Source organism: Erinaceus europaeus, chromosome 3, assembly GCF_950295315.1.
Source record: "Erinaceus europaeus chromosome 3, mEriEur2.1, whole genome shotgun sequence".
NCBI lineage: Eukaryota > Metazoa > Chordata > Mammalia > Eulipotyphla > Erinaceidae > Erinaceus > Erinaceus europaeus.
Window position 1 is genome coordinate 30,703,751 of NC_080164.1, and position 19,323 is coordinate 30,723,073.

Genomic DNA, 19,323 nt, shown 5'->3' on the forward strand with positions numbered 1-19,323 from the left:
CGAGCCCCTCTCTAACTGTGGGTGCTGAACTGGGTGTAGCTGTGGCTTGCATTCCCTGGTAGCCCTGGTGTTTTGTGTGTCTGTGTGAGTGCCTGGACTCCCCCTCATGCAGTTGGGGAGTCTGCAATCTGGGGGGAGGCTTGGAGTCCTTCTTGCAGAGCAGCCAGGGACCCTCTGAAGCCTGCAGACCTGCTGCTGTCTTTGGGGTGTTTGTGGAGGGCAGATGTTCAGGTCTCCCCAGACACCGGTCGAGGCTTGTGCCTTCGTGGCCAGCTCCTCTTGCCTCCCAACCCATCTTGGGCCCACCAGCACAGGAAGAGCTCTCCTTTTTGGTGCTTCTGGATGGGAGGCTTCTCTGGCTGGGGTGTGTGTATTTAATGTCTGTGTTGGGGGGGGGGGCAGCTGGGTCCCTTTCCTCCATGCTGGCCTTCCTGTTGGGGGCCGAGGGGTGTCTTCCCCATGGAGCCACCATCCACCCAGGCTGGATAGCAGCACCTATGCTTCTGCAGGTCCCCCCCCCCCCATGTTCCTGTTTCAGGGACCTGCCCCATGCTATTGCAGGCACTATGGGCTCCTAGGTCTTGGAGACAGGGGGCATCACCTAGGTCTGTTCTCATTTCTGAATTTGTCTTGGGTATTCTCGTTCCTTTGCAGTTCCTGTAGATATTTGAATCAGCTTAGCACACTCTAATTATTGTTGCTACTAGAGTTATCACGGGGGCTCCGTGCCTGCACAGCTCCACTGCTCCTAATGGCTGAGAGAGACAGAGAAGAAGGACACTGAGCACCACTCCAGCCTTTGTGAAGTGTCTCCCTATGATACTGTTTGCATAACCACTATGCTATCTATTCCCTGAAAGGTCTCCCTATGTACGTGCTCCCATGTGATGGCCTGGGGTTCGAACCGGGGTCCTTGCCATCATGACTTGTGTGCTCTAGTGTATGAACCACCTGCACCCCTTCTCTACATTGATTCTTTAAAGGTTGGCTGCTACTATAATTAGAGTTACAGTGACTCCATAGATAAATTTGGAAAGACCTGCCTGATTTTTTTTTTTGGGGGGGGGAGAGGTTCTCACTGGGGTCTAACTGCTCCAGATCAACTATTTCAGATAGAAAGGCAAAGACAGAGACAGAGATCTAGAGATGGAGAAGACACCACCGCACCAAGGCTTCCTTTAGTACAGTGGGGGGCGGACTTGAACCTGTGCCCATACAAAGCAGCAAGGTGAGTGACTAACCAAGGGAGCTATTTTGCCATCCCCGTGCTGACATTTATTAAAAATATTTACTTATTTTGGATAGACACAGAGAATTTGAGAGGGAAGGGAGAAATAGGGAGAGAGATGAGAGAAACACCTGCAGCACTATATGACTGCTTGTGAAACTTCCCCCTAGCAGGTGGGGACCCAGGGTTTAAACCCAGACATAGTTTTTCTAAAAACATTTATTTATTTATTTATTTATTTATTTATTTTTCTTACTTTTTTTTTTTTTCCTCCAGGTTTTTTGTTGGGGCTCAGTGCCTGCACTGTGAATCCACTGCTCCTGGAGGCCATTTTTTCCCGCTTTTGTTGCCCTTGTTGTAGCCTTGTTGTGGTCATTATTGTTGTTGTTGATGCCGTTTGTTGTTGGATAGGACAGAGAGAAATGGAGAGAGGAGGGGAAGACAGAGAGGAGGAGAGAAAGATAGACACATGCAGAACTGCTTCACTGCCTGTGAAGTGACTCCCCTGCAGGTGGGGAGCCGGGGGCTCGAACCGGGATCCTTCTACCGGTCCTTGTGCTTTACACCACGTGCGCTTAACCCGATGCGCTACCTCCCAACCCCCAAAATATTTATTTATTAAGGAGAGAAATGGAAGGGGAGTATCACTCTGGCACATGCAATGCCAGTGATCAACTTAGGGCCTCATGCTTGTGAGTCAACGCTCAGACCACCTGGCCCTGGACCCCAGGGCTGGCCCCTCAGTGATGTGGACCCCAACGAGGGAGCCCTCTCTCACCCCACAGTGATGTCTCTGTCTTCAGCAGAAAGTTCCTGCACACATACCCTGTGTTTCCTTCAACCTTATTCTTGTCTCATTGCTTTAAACTGGTTTGCAAACCTGTAAGATTTCAGAAGAATCATTTTTGCTCTCTGTGTGTGTGTGTGTGTGTGTGTGTGTGTGTGTGTACACAGCTCAGCCACCAGAGTCCCTGGGTGTCCCTACCCCCTGTCCCCATGCCTTCTGATAACCACAGTCATTCTCAGAATCTGTGAGATGGTGCGGCTTTCTTGTGTGTGAGTTCACTACTCCTGTCATGCTTTTCAGTGCTATAGTTAATGCCATCTTATCTCACTTTTCAGTTGTGTATTGCTGGCATATAAAGATGCTACTGAGTGGTGGTTACTGACCTTAAACTCTCTGGCTTTGCTAAGTCGACTCATTACTTCTGATGGTGTCTGTGAAGGCTCCATAGGGTTTTTCACACACAAGATCATGTCCTCTCTTAGTAAAGGCAGCCATACCAGGACTCTGTGTGTCCTCTGTCCTTTTCTTTTTCTTTTTCTTTTTTTTATATTTATATGATTTATTTATTCCCTTTTGTTGCCCTTGTTTTATTGTTGTAGTTATTATGGTTGTTGTTCTTGATGTCATTGTTGGACAGGACAGAGAGAAATGGAGAGAGGAGGGGAAGACAGAGAGGGAGAGAGAAAGACAGACACCTGCAGACCTGCTTCAACGCCTGTGAAGTGACTCCCCTGCAGGTGGGGAGCTGGGAGCTCCAAACCGGACCCTTCCGCCGGTCCTTATGCTTTGTGCCATGTGCACTTAACCCACTGCGCTACTGCTACCGCCCGGACTCCCTTCCTGTGTCCTTTCCTTGTGTTACCCCACAGGTGCACCAGGGACTCTGCACTGAGTGTCTGTGTTTTACTTTCACCAGAGGGCTGGCCTTCTCACCCTTGAACAAGGACGTGAGCTACTAGGGTTTTGTTAATTCCCTTCATTTATCTAATCTCCCTTAGATAAATGAGGGAGATTCCTTCTATGCTTTATTTATTTTATTACTAAGAAATCTCATGACTATGTGTTGGATTTTGTCCAACTATGTTTCTGTATATTTGGACATGGTTGTATCATTCTTAATCCTTAATTTTGTTAACATGGTGTATTACGATTAATTGTTTCACACGAATCCAGCCTCTCATCCCTGGGATAAATGCCACTTTGTCTTAAGATGTTATCTTTCACAGATGTTAAGAGGTGACTTTGCTACTGTTTCTTCAGGGTCATGTCACCTGCCATTCTAGCCACAATGATTTGTGTTTTCCTTGAAGTTTTGTTGTATTGGGTTGTCGGAAAAGTCATGACATTTTTTTCTATGTATCTCTTTTTAAAAAAATTATCTTTATTTCTTTATTTGGATAGAGACAGCCAGAAATTGAGAGGGAAGGGGGTCATAGAGAGGGAGAGAGACAGAGAGACATCTGCAGCCCTGCTTCACCAATTGTGAAGCATTTCCCCTGCTGGTGGGGTGAGGATCTATGTATTTCTATCCAAAATGTGTCACAACTTTCCTGAAAGCCCCGTAGTAACTTTGGTTTATGTGTTAAGCTATCACTCGATTCGTAAAATAAATTGACACACACTCTCTCCCTTTTCTAGAAGAATTGGCGTAGATAACTCTTCTGAGATAGTTGGTAGAATTAATTGCTGGTGTCTTCTGCGCACAGAACATTCTGTACAGGAAAATATTTACACTTTTGACTAAGCAGGCCGAGTACTTCAGATTTTACTTCTCATTATGTCGGCTTCTACCATGTGTGTCTTTCAAGAAATTTCTTTATTTCATATACTTTCAGGATTGTCAGATCAACATATTTATACTTTCCCCTTATTATCCTTTGAAATCTGTAGGAACTGCAGCAGTATTCCCTGTTTCATTCCCAACTCCAGTATTTTCTTTTCTTTTTTCTTGACATTCTACCTAGTTGTATAGAGACATACCTATTAATTCTATTGAGCTTTTCAAATAAGCAAGATTTAAAAAAAAATTCATTGATGTTTTCTCTCTTCTATTTTGTTACTTTATGTTTCCCCCCCTTTTCATTGTATCTACTTTGCTTTTAGTGTGTTCTTTTTAGCTCCCCAAAGTGATTTTAAACCTTTGGGTTTTTTTCTATTGCAGGTATTCAAATCTGCAAATTTCCTTCCTAACTGCAACACATCCCAAAATTGTTGGTGTTATATTTTTAGCTATCATTCAGTTAAAAATGTATATTTAAATATTTTATATTTATTTATTTTACCTTTTGTTGCCCTTGTTGTTGTATTATTATTATTGTTGTTGTTGTTATTGATGTCGTCGTTGTTGGACAGGACAGAGAGAAATAGAGAGAGGAGGGGAAGACAGAGAGAGGAAGAGGAAGACAGACACCTGCAGACCTGCTTCACCGCCTGTGAAGCGACCCCCTGCAGGTGGGGAGTGGGGGGCTCGAACCGGGATCCTTAAGCCGGCCCTTACGCTTCGTACCATGTGTGTTTAACCTGCTGTGCCAACTCCCTAAAAATATATTTTTTAATATTTTATTTTTTAATGAAAGAGAAAGAGAGAGAGAGAGAGAGAGAGAAAAGGAACCAGGCATCACTCTAATACATGTGCCGCCAGGGATTGAACTCAGGATTTCATGCTTGATAGACCATCGTTGTATCCACTGTGCCACTTCCCGGACCACTCAAAATATTTTTAACTGTTGTTGTGACTTATTCTTTGACCTCTAGATCGTTTGTCAGAGCATAGTTCAATTTCCAAATATTTGGATATTTCCAAGGCATCTTTATATTATCAACTTCCCTTCCCTCCCCTCCGCTCCTCTCCTCTTCCAGGTCACTACTCAGGCCTGGTTTCTAGGGTGCTGGGATTGAGCCTAGGCTCTTGGTTCCCCCGTCATTGTGCTGTCTCCCCAGCCTTATGTCGTTACTTTCTCACTTGATTTTGGTTGGTCCAGAGATAGATCCTGGGTAATTTTAGCCCTTCACATTTATGGAGATTTATTTGCTTTGTGGCCCTTGTGTGGTTTGTCCTGATGAATTGGTCTGTACATGTGTGTTCTGTCCTAGTTTGGTGTGCTGTGCTGCATGTCAGCTAAATATAATTTGTCAACAGAATTATTATCTTCTGTATCCTTGCTAGCTTTTGCCTACTTCTTCTGTTCATCACCAACATAGATACAGGGAAATATGCTCTCATTTTTATGTACTTGTACATTTTTCTTTTCATTTCTATCAACTTTTCCTTTAGTTTTTCTCTCTGATTTTGTACTATATTTTAGTATTCTATTTTTCTCTACTGCCCGTTCAAGTTTAAACATTGCCCTAAGGGTTAAACTTTGGAATTTGAACTTTTGCCTACCCTACAACCTCTCATATCTGATGCTTATTATTTATTTATGAAGTAGAGATAGATAGACTGAAACCAGAATACTGCTCAGCTTTGGCTATGGTGGTCCTAGGGATTGAACCGATGACCTCGAGCCTCAGGCATGAGAGTTTTTTGCATAATATTCATTTATCTTTTTATTGCCACCAGGGTTATTGCTCAGGCTCGGTGCCAGCACTATGAATTCACCACTCACGGTAGCCAGTTTTTAAAAATCTTTTATTATTATTATTATTATTATTTGTGAGAACAAAGAGAATTTGAGAGGGGAGAGAGAGACGGACACCTGCAGCCCTCCAACATGGTCATGGTCCTGGATCGCTTTTCCCATGTGGGGCTCCAGGCAGTGACACACACCCCTGCCTGTTCCTGTCAGGAATAGGTGCCACCTCCCCTGCTGCAGTGCAAACAGCTTTTCTCCCTAACTTCACAGCACCCTTTCCAGCTCCCTCCCTGCCTCTGATGTTCTTGGAGATGGCTCCACCCATCACCCTCGCTTTCATTATTTGAATGCACCTTGTGCTGGGGCTGGGGGTGAGCTAACCAGTGTATATGTGTATTGGGGGCAGGAGGGAGTGGCTGCCACAGGCTCTCAGGGGCACCAGATTCAGGAGTGCTGCAGCTCCTCTCAACACGCTGACAGGACCTCAGGTGTGTTGTTGGGAAGCTCACTGTCACCTCCCCACAGGAGTGTCCAGAGCAGGACTGCAGAACTGTTAGAGCAGACAGGCCTGTCCTGTGAACAGAGGGACTGGGCCTGGTGGGGACAGAGTGCCTCCATGCTGGGGGTGGGGTGGGGGAATGACACACCCGAGGAGTGACCAGGACCTGGACTCATGACCAAGTGTCCTTAAGAGTGACTGTGACCTGGACCCCAGGCCTGTGTCTGGCACCCTTTATCCTACACAGCCTTGAGGGCACAGTCTTTATCCCTGGCTCACTGTCCATGCATCCTGAGGCCTGGACCTCACCGGTCCACTCTTCTTCCAGGCCATCTCCACCCCCCTTTGCCCTCAGTGCTATGTGCTTGGTCCTACATAGCTGCCCTGGGTATGGGAGGTGCCCTCTACTCTGTGGGCAACAGGCCTCAGCACTTCTGACCAGCTTGGGGAGTCTCAGGAGAGGCTGACTTCACTGTAGAGCCTGACAAGGCAGCTACAGTGTTTGGGATGCAGGATTCACTCACCTTCCCCTTGGGGCAGCCTTGCCCCCCCCATCCTCACACTCTCATTTATGGGGACAACTGTGTGTGTGGTGTCACAGCACCAGGCTTGGCATGACTGCATGCTCCCAAGCCCACACTTATTTTCTGTGCAGAGATGAAGAGGAAGAGACCTGACCCTGTGCTCGAACCCCGGGCTGCAGAGGCAAGGAGGCCACACCCGGCGGCCCCCTCTGAGCCCCTTGCAGCATTTTTTCTCTGACCCAGGAAGCCCCATCCATTACCCTGTGGGGAAGTCTAAACCACTTCTGAAGGGGTTTGGGAATTTGTAAAGTTATGCAGATTCCCTGTTTTTTCTCAGAAAAGCAGTCCTGCAGGGAGCCTTCTCTCAACCCCTGGTGTGGCACGAACATCTGTCCTTCTGTGCCAGGGACAGTGCAGGGACACCAGCCTGGACAGACAGACTGACCCTCTGGAGGGGCTGGGGCCATGTCCTGCACGGGGACCTCCGTGCCACTGAATACCACCTCGGGTCACAGCTACCCCAGAAGTGCTTCCTGCTGCACCAGGTAGAGGATGGCAGCCTGTCCATGACTTTGTCCTGCAGCTCAGTGGTGACCACTGACTGGCCTTGTGTGCCTTTGAAAGCTTCTCTCATCTTCAGGGAGGGAGAGGTAGCTCAGCCAGTGCCTTGTGTGTATGACCCAGGCCCAGTCCTGGCACTACATGGAAGGTGCCACAGTGCTGGGGGCAGCTCTGGGGCTGTGGTGTCTCCCCTTCACCATGTCTCTATATAAGAATGAAAAACTGGCACACTCATAGGATGAGTCCTATTTTGAGTAGTGATTCAGCCTCACCTCTCTGACATTCAGGGCTATTTTCCTTTTCAGTCAGTTCCCAAGTTGAGTGATCATTGTGGCTGAAAAGGGCCTTTGTATTGTTCTGGCATAGGAGCCTTGTTAGGTAGATGATGCCTCTACCGCTGACAGGCCGGGCCGGCCTCGAGGTACAGATGTTTGCTGGTCTCTCCTCTACTCAGGAAGGGTGGACTCCTGCAGGGTGAGGGCCTGAGGATCAGCCATTTGTGTCTTGCATTTGGGAAGTAAGTCCACATGGGAAGTGTGACTGGAGCACTTGATGGGGCCTCCCTTGGCCTGGCGTGAGTGAGTCCTCTCTCTGTGTGCTGCCCTCTGAGTGTGCCAGTGCCCACCCAGCCAGGCAAGACCAGAGAGCTGTGCACTCACATTCCTGGGGGCTCGGCCACTGGCTCTGTCCCCTAGTCACTGTGTGTCCCTCTTGCCCTGGATGTCCTGTGGTCACAGGTGTGTCCCCCCCCCCCCGTCCTGAATGTCCCATGGTCACTGTGTGTTCCTCCTGTCCTGGATGTTCCTAGGTCACAGGTGTGTGACCCTCCAGACCTGGGTGTTCGTCATCCTCAAGTCTGCTTTCTCTTCTTTTTAATATTCATTTGTTATTAGAGAGAGGGTGGGAGAGGAGAGAGCACTGCTCATTCTGCAGAAGATGGTATTAGACACACATGCTGGGGCTCTGGCTGGCTGAGCTGTCTCCCTGACCCCCAATTTACTTCTTCTTTGGGACCCTACCTAGCTCTGCCTGACAGACATGTTTACAGTGCCCTCCAGGGGCTGTAACATACTTCTGTGCTCACTTAGAAACATAGGATTTTGGGGCCAGGCGGTAGCGCAGTGGGTTAAGCACACATGGCACAAAGCACAAGGACCGGCGTAAGGATCCCGGTTCGAGCCCCCGGCTCCCCACCTGCAGGAGGGTTGCTTCACAAGTGGTGAAGCAGGTCTGCAGGTGTCTATCTGTCTCTCCCCCCTCTGTCTTCTCCTTTTCTCTCGATTTCTCACTGTCCTATCCAACAACAACAGCTATAACAACAATAGCAATAAAAACAACAACAAGTGCAACAAAAATGGGAAAAATGGTCTCCAGGAGCAGAGGATTCGTGGTGGAGGCACCAAGCTCTAGCAATAACCCTGGAGGCAAAAAAAAAAAAAAAAAAGAGAGAGAGAGAGAGAAGAGAAACAGGCTGGGAGTATGGATCACCCGGCCAATAAGAAAGAGAGAAAGAAAGAAAGAAAGAAAGAGAAGAGAAGAGAAGAGAAGAGAAGAAAAGAAAAGCAGATGGATGGCATTTAAAGGGGCCAGGTGGGGGCACACCTGGTAGAGCAGACTCACAAGTTACTAGTTCAGTGACAACCACAGTGGTCAGACAGGGCTGAGCCATGGAGTGCCGGGCACCCATGTGTGGGACCCTGACTTTGATCCCCAGCGCCCCACAGAGCTCAGTGGCAGATTGTGCGCTCATAAAGGGAGTGAGCAGACCTGTCTTTAAAGACTCACTTGTGGTGGTGGAAGCTTGCCCGAGGATGGTGGGGTGCTGGGTGTGTCGGGGCTCCTCACGCAGGGAACGTGTCTCGTGTAAGCTGACATGAGGTGGGGGAGGCTCTGGTGTGCAGATCATGGCAGTGGAGGGTGCTAGGGTGGGAGGCATTTGAAGTCAACTCAGGATGATGTGATTATGAGTCACATTTCCATCACTTTCCAAAGTTTCTTCTGCTGTGAGATCTACTTGCTCGTTCGTACCCAGGCTCCTCTTTGGGGCTGGCGGCACTCGTGCACATTAATGAGCCCATTAAGAGGGACAGAGAAGCTAATGAGCCTCTGGAAAGAGAAAACAAACATGCCCAGGGAGCGCTGAGCTGCCTCCCTCCCCTCAGCAAGTCCTGTACCAAGTGGAAGGATTACTCTGCTGTGAAAGGTGACATTTGAGGAAAGCTCTTAATATGGCCTGTGCCCCTCGGATGGTTCGGGGTGATGTTTCTGACTGCTGAAGCAATTATCTTAATCCCATCTCAGATTCACTGCGACTTGGGTTTTGTGGCTGGAGTTTAAAAGCCATTTTTTTTGTCTTCAAAGAAAATAATGTAGCCACAGGCTGGAGCAAAAGGGTTTCTCTTTCCATGTGACAGGTGACCATCTTTCTGCCTTTGTGCCTCCGGACAGAGTTTGGGACGGATGCAGGTGACCACTGCCCTCTCCGTGGCTGTGCAGGGGCCACCCCAGCAGAGGACTGCAGATGTGCCATGCCTCTCCCCACACCTAGGTGCACCCGCTCACTGTCCCCAGGGAATGCGGGCGCCCGGGTCTCTGCAGGACTGAGTAGTAACTGGGGACGACAGCCCCTCAGGCTGCCACAGTGCCCGGCTGATTCGATTACACCTCGGTGGCTCACTGGGCTTCAGATGTGTTCAGCCGACCCCACTACCTGGACATGCAGGCCACGGCAGTGCTTCTCTTCTCCCTGCCCCAGGAGAGCACACGGGCATGCACGTGTATGTACAGGCAACATGCACTCACACACCTATGCTCATGGATGTCCTTCTATTCATGCATGTTCTCATGCAGCATCTGTGCACTCTCACATGCACCCTGCATCTGCACACATGCACACAGGGTCAGTCAGTGTGTCAGAAGGCAGCCTCTGCTGCGGCCGTAGGCAAGGTGGAGAGGACTCAGTCTGGCTTAGGTGATGTGGACGTGGGGTCTGTGCAGAGCAGGACTAGGATGCCACTCGGGCAGGGCCAGAATGGGTCACCTGCTCCTTCATGTGCCCTCCCGTGCCTCTGGCTGCTGGCCTGTATGCCTTCTGGCTAGAAGTTCACCACACCCTCAGTCCATTTCTGTGCCATGACGAAGCAGGCGCTCTCCCAGGTGAGCTATCTCACCAGCCCAGTAAATGTGTTTTTAAACCATGCTTTGATGCCATTATACTTGGCAAGCCATCTTTTGCAGATACATGGCTTTAGAAGTTTTCATGGGGCTCCAAAGTCCCAGGTTCATTCTTCCCACACCACCATAAGCCAGAGCTCAGTAGTGCTCTGGTAAAAGAAAGGCAGAAAAAAAAAAAAGCTAGAAGAAGAAGAAGAGGAGGAGGAGGAGGAGGAGGAAGAGTAGGGAAGAAGAAGTGGAAGAGGAAGAAGAAGAAATTCTCACACACTGAGATGTTTTAGACTTTAAGGAACGTGATGCTTCCTTAGAAATACCAATCCCAGGGGCCAGGTGGTGGTGCACCTGGTTAAGTGCTCATGTTACAGAGCACAAGGGCCCAGGTTTAAGCCCCTGGTCCCTGCCTGCAGGGGGAAAGCTTCATGAGTGGTGAAGCAGGGCTGCAAGTGTCATTCTTTCTCTCTCTCTATCTTTCTCTCCCCTCTCAGTTTCTCTGTCTCTATCAAATAAATAAATAAATAAATAAATAAATAAATTTTTTTAAAAAAGAAATAACAGTCCCCTGTGTGATTGGTCACCCTTGGCTGCCAGCCCAGCTCTGTGTGGACCAGGCTGGTTGTCCTGAGCCCATCTTAGGCGAGACTGCTTCTGGCCTTGCTCATTTCTGACTGATCATGTGGGCGGTGTGGTGGTGTCTCCAATGATGGGAACACGGCCTGTTGCTGGTGCTTCCCTCAGTTTGCACTCACCCTGAGTGGGTCCCTCATACCAGTGCCCAGTGGGCGCTAAACTGCCCTGGGGGCACCGGGGCACCTCTGACCATCCCTGAATGTCTGAGCCACACTGTCTGGTCAGGAGAAGAAGGGACACAAGGAGCGGATGGGCTGCTCAGGGCACCTCTTCAGCTTGCAGGCACATGGCACTGTGGCCAGCTGTACCTGGTGCATGTTTGTCTGCAGAGGTCTGACTCCTCGAGGCAGACACCCGTCTCCTGGCACTAGTGTTTCTGCACCACTGACAGCGACGCAGATCTAAAGTAGGTCAGAAAGCTTTCCATTGCCATGCTGCTGATTTAACATTGGGGGGTTGGCAAAACATTACTTTCTTTTAAGTGATATTATGGAGAAAGTAATCTATACAGAGAGAAAGAGATTAGAGCCCTGTGAGAACACTGGAGATTATCTTTATGGAATGAGTTCTGTCAAAAGCATCAGGGAAGTATCATCACAAAAAAACGATTTCAGGTTGCATGCAAGTGGCTTTTGCGTGAAGAGATCAGGAGCGGAGCGTGTGATTCATGCAGAACATTCTCAGCATCTTTATGTGAGCGTCCTGCAAGGCAATGGTCCCATTTATCAGGCCACTCACTCATTCACCATTCATTCATTCATAAGACAGTACATTTCCATCCTTGGGGAACTTTTACAGTGCTGTGTGGGTTGGGGGAGGGGGTTATGTGGGCCACCTGGTGTGTTGGTCACTCCTCTTACACGCTCAGTAGTGAGGCTGTCACAGAGCTCTGAGGGGTGAACGCAGACAGGCTCCTCATGCAAGGATGACCCTTCATAGAGGCAGCAACCTGGAGAGCTGCTGATAAGCCTTTCTTTACCTCCTCACACAGACAGACACACATAACACAGAGAGATACAGACAGACACACACAATACACAGAGAGATACAGACACACACACAAACACAGATACACACAGAGAGCCTTAATGTCACACACACATACACACAAACACACACACCAATCAAAATCTTTTATCCTGGTGGAGGCACAGGCCCAGCCCCCTTTCATTCTGATTAGTCACCTTCGAGGATGGCTCACTTAGGCCGAGAGGGACATTTAATACCAGTTATGCCCATGCTGTTCACATCACAACCGCTTTCACATGATGCCACTTAATTCCCTGAGAATCGGGCGGGCACGCAGTGAAGGGCACCGAGTCACCATGCATTAAGCCAGGGCTCGCTGCGGGGCCTGATGCTGCCACTCCGTCCCCCTCACTCATGTAAAAGAACTAACATTTAGGAGACATGCAGGCGTGAGACGAGGCGAGGGAGAGCAGGCAGGGAGCCATCCAGCCCTGCCTCCTGCCGGCCTTCAGCAGCTGTGAGCCAGGCTGGGCTGCAGTGGCCAGTTTCTACATGCCCATCCCAGCTCATCACCATGTCTGTGGACACTGGACAATACTAGCCACACATTAGGACCAGGGGTTCTCACTCCCAGATCACCCTCTGACAAACAGCCTTGGTCTGAGTCTTCTCACTGAGTCCTGTGCTGCCTCAGAAAGGAAGCTCAGCGGTCCAGGACGTGGCACAGCAGATAAAGTGCTGGACTCACTGGTACAAGGTCCTGAGTTCAACCCCTGGCAACGCATGTGCCGGGGTGATGCTCTGGTTCTACTTCTTTGTCTCTGTCTCTTTCTCATAAATAAGTAAATCTTTAAAACAACAACAAAGTTGTGAGTCTCGGGAGTGGCACTCCAAAAGACTTGGCAAGATGGGGGCTGGGTAATGGTGCATGGGGGATGCTTCACTAGCAGTGCAACAGTACTGCAGGTGTCTCTCTCTCCCTATCTCCTCAATTTAGCTCTGCCCTATCAAATAATAGTAAAAAAGGAAGGCAGTTGACCTACCCCATGCCAACATTGCTGTATCAAAGTCTGGGTCACTGTGTCCTGTGATTCCCCCCCCCCCCTTGTGTTTTGCTCAGAAGCTGGCCTGCAAGTCAGCATGTGTGGCTTGGCATTAATGAAGGGGCACCCTTCTCCAAAGGATTTGCATAGCAAGCTTTCCTCGTGGAGGCCACCGCAGCTGCCTGAAATCTATCTGCTCCATTTCCTCTTTTCCCAGCCTTCCACTTTCTTTTTCCCTTTAATTTTTATATATGGTAAAAATTTCATTGAGGAGAGATTTTAGATGACAGGACTGTAATTTTAAACCCAATAGCAGAGGTGTAAGCAATTGGAGCTGAGCCGGAGCATAATCTCAGGTTGTCAAGAAGACACCATCTCCCCATGCTAATCAATCAGCGTATCAGGCAGCCAGTCTCTCTGTGGCTTAGCATATACCCGAATGGCTGATACATCTATTAACTGCCCATCACAAGGCCAGGCGGCCAGCAGAGCTACCACAGCCATGGACTTGCACCCAAGTAGAGGCTCTGACCCCTCCCAAATGTGGACACACCCCATAATGCTGGGAGGGTTTTGGGAGAACTGAACTCCTAGAGCCTCATTGCAAGACTCTGCTGCCCCCGGACCCCACACATATCCAGGCAAAGTAGACTGACCCTCCCACCTGTCCACAGGTGCCCAGGGATGCAGCAAGCAATCCTACTGCATGTGGACACGAGAGTAAGTGAGTAATGTCGTGGAGCAGTGGCTGGGGATGGATGGGGATGCAGTCCTGAAAGCCAGGTGTGGTGCCACTGTCTCTGCAGAGGGGTTGCCTTTCGTGCCTGTCCCAGCCTTTAAGGTGTGAGTGGCTGCTTGGGCCACAGCTGTCCCCTCTGTGGCCAGCTAGGGTGCCTGAGAGCACCAGCACAGGCCTTGACCACAACATCAGGCCTGACGTTGGATGTGGAATGTGGCTGCGTCCTTTGAAGCACTGAGAGGTTTCTGTCTGGGCGGTGAAATCTCCCCCAACATGTGAATCCAGAATGAGGATTCCTTGTGCTTTTGCTGACTGCCTCCTTCCAGAAGAAAAGCCACAGGCAGGCCTCAGGGAGCCTGGCTCCACCACAAGCCTGCTCAGAGCTGAGCACACTAGGCAACTGTGTGGAGCTAGGGCTACGTGCATGTGTGACTTCGCTGCCAGAGAGATAGCTCACCAGAGAGGGCATCTGCCATGGACACGGTCCAGGTTCAAGCCCTGGCACCACATGGGACATGCCAGAGCACTAAAGGAAGCAATGGTGCTTTGGTGTCTCTCTCCCTCCCTCTGTCTCTCTGGCTGGAAAAGTCACCCCTCGGACCACAGCTGCCCTCCACTGCACAGCCTTGTTCCAGCGGCCTCATGCATGTGTTTTTTTTCTGCATGTCTTGTGTTTGCTCTGTGTCTCTTGGTGTGTACACTAGCCTTTGACTCTGCAGACGACATCTAAGAGAAGGAGAAATTGTGTATGCTTCCAAACCCACCTAATGCATTTTCAAATATGTCAGATGCATCTTTGTTAAAATTAACCCAGGACTGAGCGCACAGCTCTCTGCCCGGCCACCCGCCTGTAAGCAGCTTAGCCGCTCGATGGCTCTGCGGCCTGCGACAGGGACAGGCAGCTGCTCCCATCAAAGCCGAGAGCAGCGAGTTTTTATTAGCTGAGTGTTCATTTCTTCTATTGCCAAAATTCTTGCACAAAACAAAAGAGCAGTTTAGCACATTATTGCTTAACTAGACATGAACAACTGACAGCAAGTGATAAGCCTGTCTGCCTTTCACAACTGGTAATCATTTCTGGAATAGATGTTTTAATATCGTGGAATATAAATTTTGTAATTTACATCTACAATGGTACGTAAATTTATAGATCCAGTGTGTTGCTGGAGAATGAAGGCTATAATCACAAAAACCTTTTCCCCATGTTGTTTCATTTATAATGAGTATTTGAAAACTGGGGAAGGAAAATGAAGTGAAATTCACTTCTCTGAACAGCACAAAGGGGCAAAGGCTATCGTACAGGTAGGCTGGAGCTAAGGTGGACCACCTGTGTCCACCATGCGCCCGGCACTGAGTGTAGGAGGCTGACAGAGCTGTGGTCAGATCCCTCGTAGAGTGAGCACCAAGCTGGAGGGGCATGATTTGGGGGTCCCAGCACCCCCTCTGGCTTTCTGATTTCTGGGTCATCTCTCCTGAGAGTAACACCTGACATGTTAGACCTGAGGGAGAGCACCTTCTCATACCAGCCTGAGCTCACACCTGATGTCTTCTACCTGTGCTTGGAAACCTTTGGAAAGCTGGCTGCTGTGCAGAAGGGAAGGCGACGAGTTTGCAGAAAAGTAGCCTGCTGTGTTCAGGAATGGAAGGAAGGGTGGCTGCACTTGCTAAGATTTGCTGGCCAAAACGCACCCCATCCAGAACACACGGTGTAGACAACCCCAACCCTGCCCAGCAATGAACTGTAGATGCTTCTCTTCTGAGGCCCTGAAGGCTGTTGACAAAGCCATCCTGACTCACCTAAAATGCACGTGTGTTCAAGACTTCACTTCCAAGACCATTTTGAATCCTACTGAAAATACTTCCTGGTGGGCAGTTAGATTTGAGATTTTTAGGCAGTGTTGGTCAAAACTGCCCAGTGGCACCCACTGGTAGCATTCTCTCTCACTGAAAGATGCTCAAATACTGTGATATTAGCTCAGGATCCAGGCGTGGAACGGTCACAGGATGCTTGAAGCCGGGACCCAAATATGGCATGTCCCATTTCCCAGGTGTGTTTTTCACAGGGTCATGAGAACTACAGATAGGTCCTCCTGATCACTGGACTGGCTGCTGGGCTGGGCTGCTGGGCTGCAGTTGTGGTGATTCTCAGCTGCCACGGTGGGCCACACTGGAGAGGTTGCCTCTGGCTTGGGCACAGGATGGACTCCAGTTCTGCAATGTCCCCAGAACTCCTCTCCACATCCCTGCAACTCATGGTCTTCAGTGGCCATAATGACAATGTATATTTTATGAGTCACTTTAGGGATCAAATGAGATTATCCATCTAAAGTACTCAGCCCATATGTGCCAGTAGTGACTCAGTGGTGATGGTGGTAGAGATGGTGATGGTAATGATGGTGGTGGTGGTAACAATGGTAATGACAGTGACAGTGATAATAATGGTGGTGATGAGGTAAGTGCTGTTGACAGTGAAGGAGGTGGTGACGGTAATGGTGATGTTGATAGTGATGTTGATGGTAACAGTGGTGGGGATAATGGTGGTGTAGGTGTTGACACGTTGACAATGATAGTGATGTTGACAGTGATGGTGATGATCATGGTGTTAACCATAATGGTGGTGGTGCTGACTAATGACAGTGACAGAGATGGTAGTGTTGGTGGTGATACTGATGGTGACAGTGATGGTGATGATGGAGGTGGTGGTGCTGATGGTGACAATGACAGTGTTGGTGACGATGGTGATGCAGGTGGTGACAGTGATATTGGCAGTGATGGTGGTGCTAATAATAGTGGTGGTTGTGGTAATGTTGTTGGTGGTGATGACAGTGCTGGTGATGGTGGTGCCTGTGATGGTGATGACGGGACAGCAGAAGCGATTCAGCAAGCACCTGCTCTGGACCAGCATGTTGCAGTGTAAGGAAGGGGGTGGCGCAGATGTTGAGATAACCACTTTGGGGTCTGATTACCAGGTGTCATCCCACCTAGGTGACAAGGGTTCCAGTCTGACATTGTAGATTGTCAACTAGGAATGGCAGTGTAACTAAGATATGCTTAAGGCTGGTGGGGTTTCTGGACAGAAACATGCCTAAGTAGTAACCTTCCGGTGGGCACACCAATCTACAGACTCCGCCCATACCCCAACCCACATCCATAACGACAGCCACTTTAATCTCACATGACACCAGGCCTGGCCTAGAGAGCATGCTATGGGGAACACCTACTTGGATTTCACTGAAATCACATTTTGTAATTTCTAACAAAATGACTTATTTTATGTATATTTTTTATGAGAGGGAAGGTAGAGAGAGAGAGAACACTGCTCAGTTCTGGCAGAAAGTGGTGCTGGGGATTGAACCTGAGGCCTCTGGTGCCCCAGGTGCGCAAATCAGCCGCTCTAAGAGGACAGGCTGAGCTGGCTTTCCAGTCCTGACACTTAGCAGGTCAGCAAACACAAAACAAGTGCTACTTCTTCATTCTGGTTTGTGAGGAAGTTATGCTGTAGTGTGTGTGTGTGTGTGTGTGTGTGTGTGTGTGTGTGTGTGTGTGTGTGTGTAGGGGGTGTTTGGTGCAAACTTTATGGAGAATGGCTGGGGGTATGGAATATGAAATGTATTTAACCTTTGACCAGTTGGGGGGGGACATGTAACCTGAGGGGGAAAAACGTATGTTTGGGAAAGGAAGGAAGGAAGGAAGGAAGAAAAAAAGAAAGAAAGGAAGAAAGGGGTCATGCAGTAGCACAGCGGGTTAAGTGCACATGGTAGAAAGAACAAGGACTGGCGTTAAGAGTCCCTGTTTGAACCCCCAGCTCCCCACCACTTCACAAGCGGTGAGGCAGGTGTGCAGGTATCTATCTTTTTTTCCTCCTCTCTGTCTTCTCCTCCTCTCTAGATTTCTGTCTGTCCTATCCAACAAAAACAACAACAAAATAACAACAAAAATGGGAAAAATGGCCTCCAGGAGCAGTGAATTCATAGTGCAGGCACTAAGCCCCAGCAATAACCGAGGAGGCAGAGAGAGAGAGAGAGAGAGAGAGAGAGGAAGTAAGCACCACGACTTTCTGTAATCTCATAATATGAAAAACCAGGAGGCTGGCAAATGCAAACAAGGACACTGGCTGGCTGGGCCATGGTGGCTGGTGTGTGTGCTGCATGGCCTGTCCAGGAGCCCCTGGACAGCCTTGTGACAAGACCCTGTTCAGTACTGCAGCCTCACCCCTGGAGAGGCTTTTGAAACCATGTGCAAATGTTAACAGTGATTATACAGTTCTGGTGAAATTTTAGATGAATTTTTTTACTTTGTTCTTTACATTTTTGCACATAATTAAGTTAAAAACCAGCCTCTATAATTTCTTCAAAAAATTATAAAACGACTTAAAAGCCTATGCATTTTAGAAGTCATATTTTTGTACTGAGTCGAGGTGTGAATTTTAGTTAAATGTCCTTCCTGCTTTATTATTTCTCAGCCTCAAATCACCAAGTGGAGGGGTAGCGTGGGGTGTAGCCAGAGGTGACACTCCATGGATGGGCCCTGTACTCCCTCTTCCTCCAGAGCCTAGCGACACAGTTGTTCCTAGGTGGAACACTCTGTGTGTTTGTCAGCTATGGGGATGTCCAGGAATGATGCACTCATTGTAAAATTTGTGAGAAGCACCAGAAGTATAGAGAAAAAAAAATGAGGGCTGGGTGGTGATGCACCTGGTTGAGCACACACATTACAGTTTGCAAGGACCCAGGTTCGAGCCCCCAGCCCCTACCTGCATGGGGAAAAGCTTTGTAAGTGTTAAAGCAGTGCTGCAGGTCTCTCTCTGTCTCTCTCCATTTCTATCACCCCCTTCCCTCTCAATTTCTGGCTGTCTCTATTCAGTAGATAAATAGAGATAGTACAAAAAAAATAAGAAAAAGTGGAAAAGCATGTTTAACTCCACAATAACCTGTCATCTCTGAGCTTGTGTGTCTCCTTTTTGAGCAAAAATCTGAAACTTGAAGATGGTGTTGGAGCCTGGTTCTCCTAGAATCACAGCCATGGGCATGCACTGGCCCACAGCTGGCAAGATTCAGAGTGTTTACTTCTGTGCCACATTTTGATTTTTAAAATATGTGCTTATTCAGCGATGGCAGAGAGTGAGAGAACCGGAGTGTCACTCTGGCATGTGCAATGCTAGGGATGGAGCTCAGGGCCTCATGCATATAAGCCCAGCACTCTAGCCACTCTGCCACTGCCCTGGCTGCTGTATGCTGATTTTTAACAGAGAAAAAAATCATCGTGCTTGTTAGTAATGAGCATGTGGAATTAGATCCAAAGGCACAGTGACCTCAGAGGCTTCATCCGCTGCTGCAGCTGAGGGCCCCTTGCCCCCTGTGCACAGCAGAGCCTCCTCCCTGGGCTCAGGGAGGCCGTGTGCACGAAGTGAGAATCTGTCTGCAGCATCACAGAATTCACCCATTAATACTTACAGTTTGGATGGCTACAGTTTTTTGCAGCTAGTCTAGAGTTCAGATTTAGCAGAATTTACTTAGGGTGTTTTACTGTCTTCCTGGGCAAAGGGTTGTAATAACAACAAAAGAGGCTCGACAGTGTGACACATTTTGGGTGACGGC

The 19,323-nt window shown here is 48.8% G+C and overlaps 1 protein-coding gene across 3 annotated transcripts in view; it reads left to right on the top strand.

The window, feature by feature from the left end:
- Positions 1-19,323, top strand: part of CAMKMT (calmodulin-lysine N-methyltransferase) — a 192,316-nt gene that overhangs the window by 156,362 nt on the left and 16,631 nt on the right. The gene's annotated exons all lie outside the window — the stretch shown is intronic.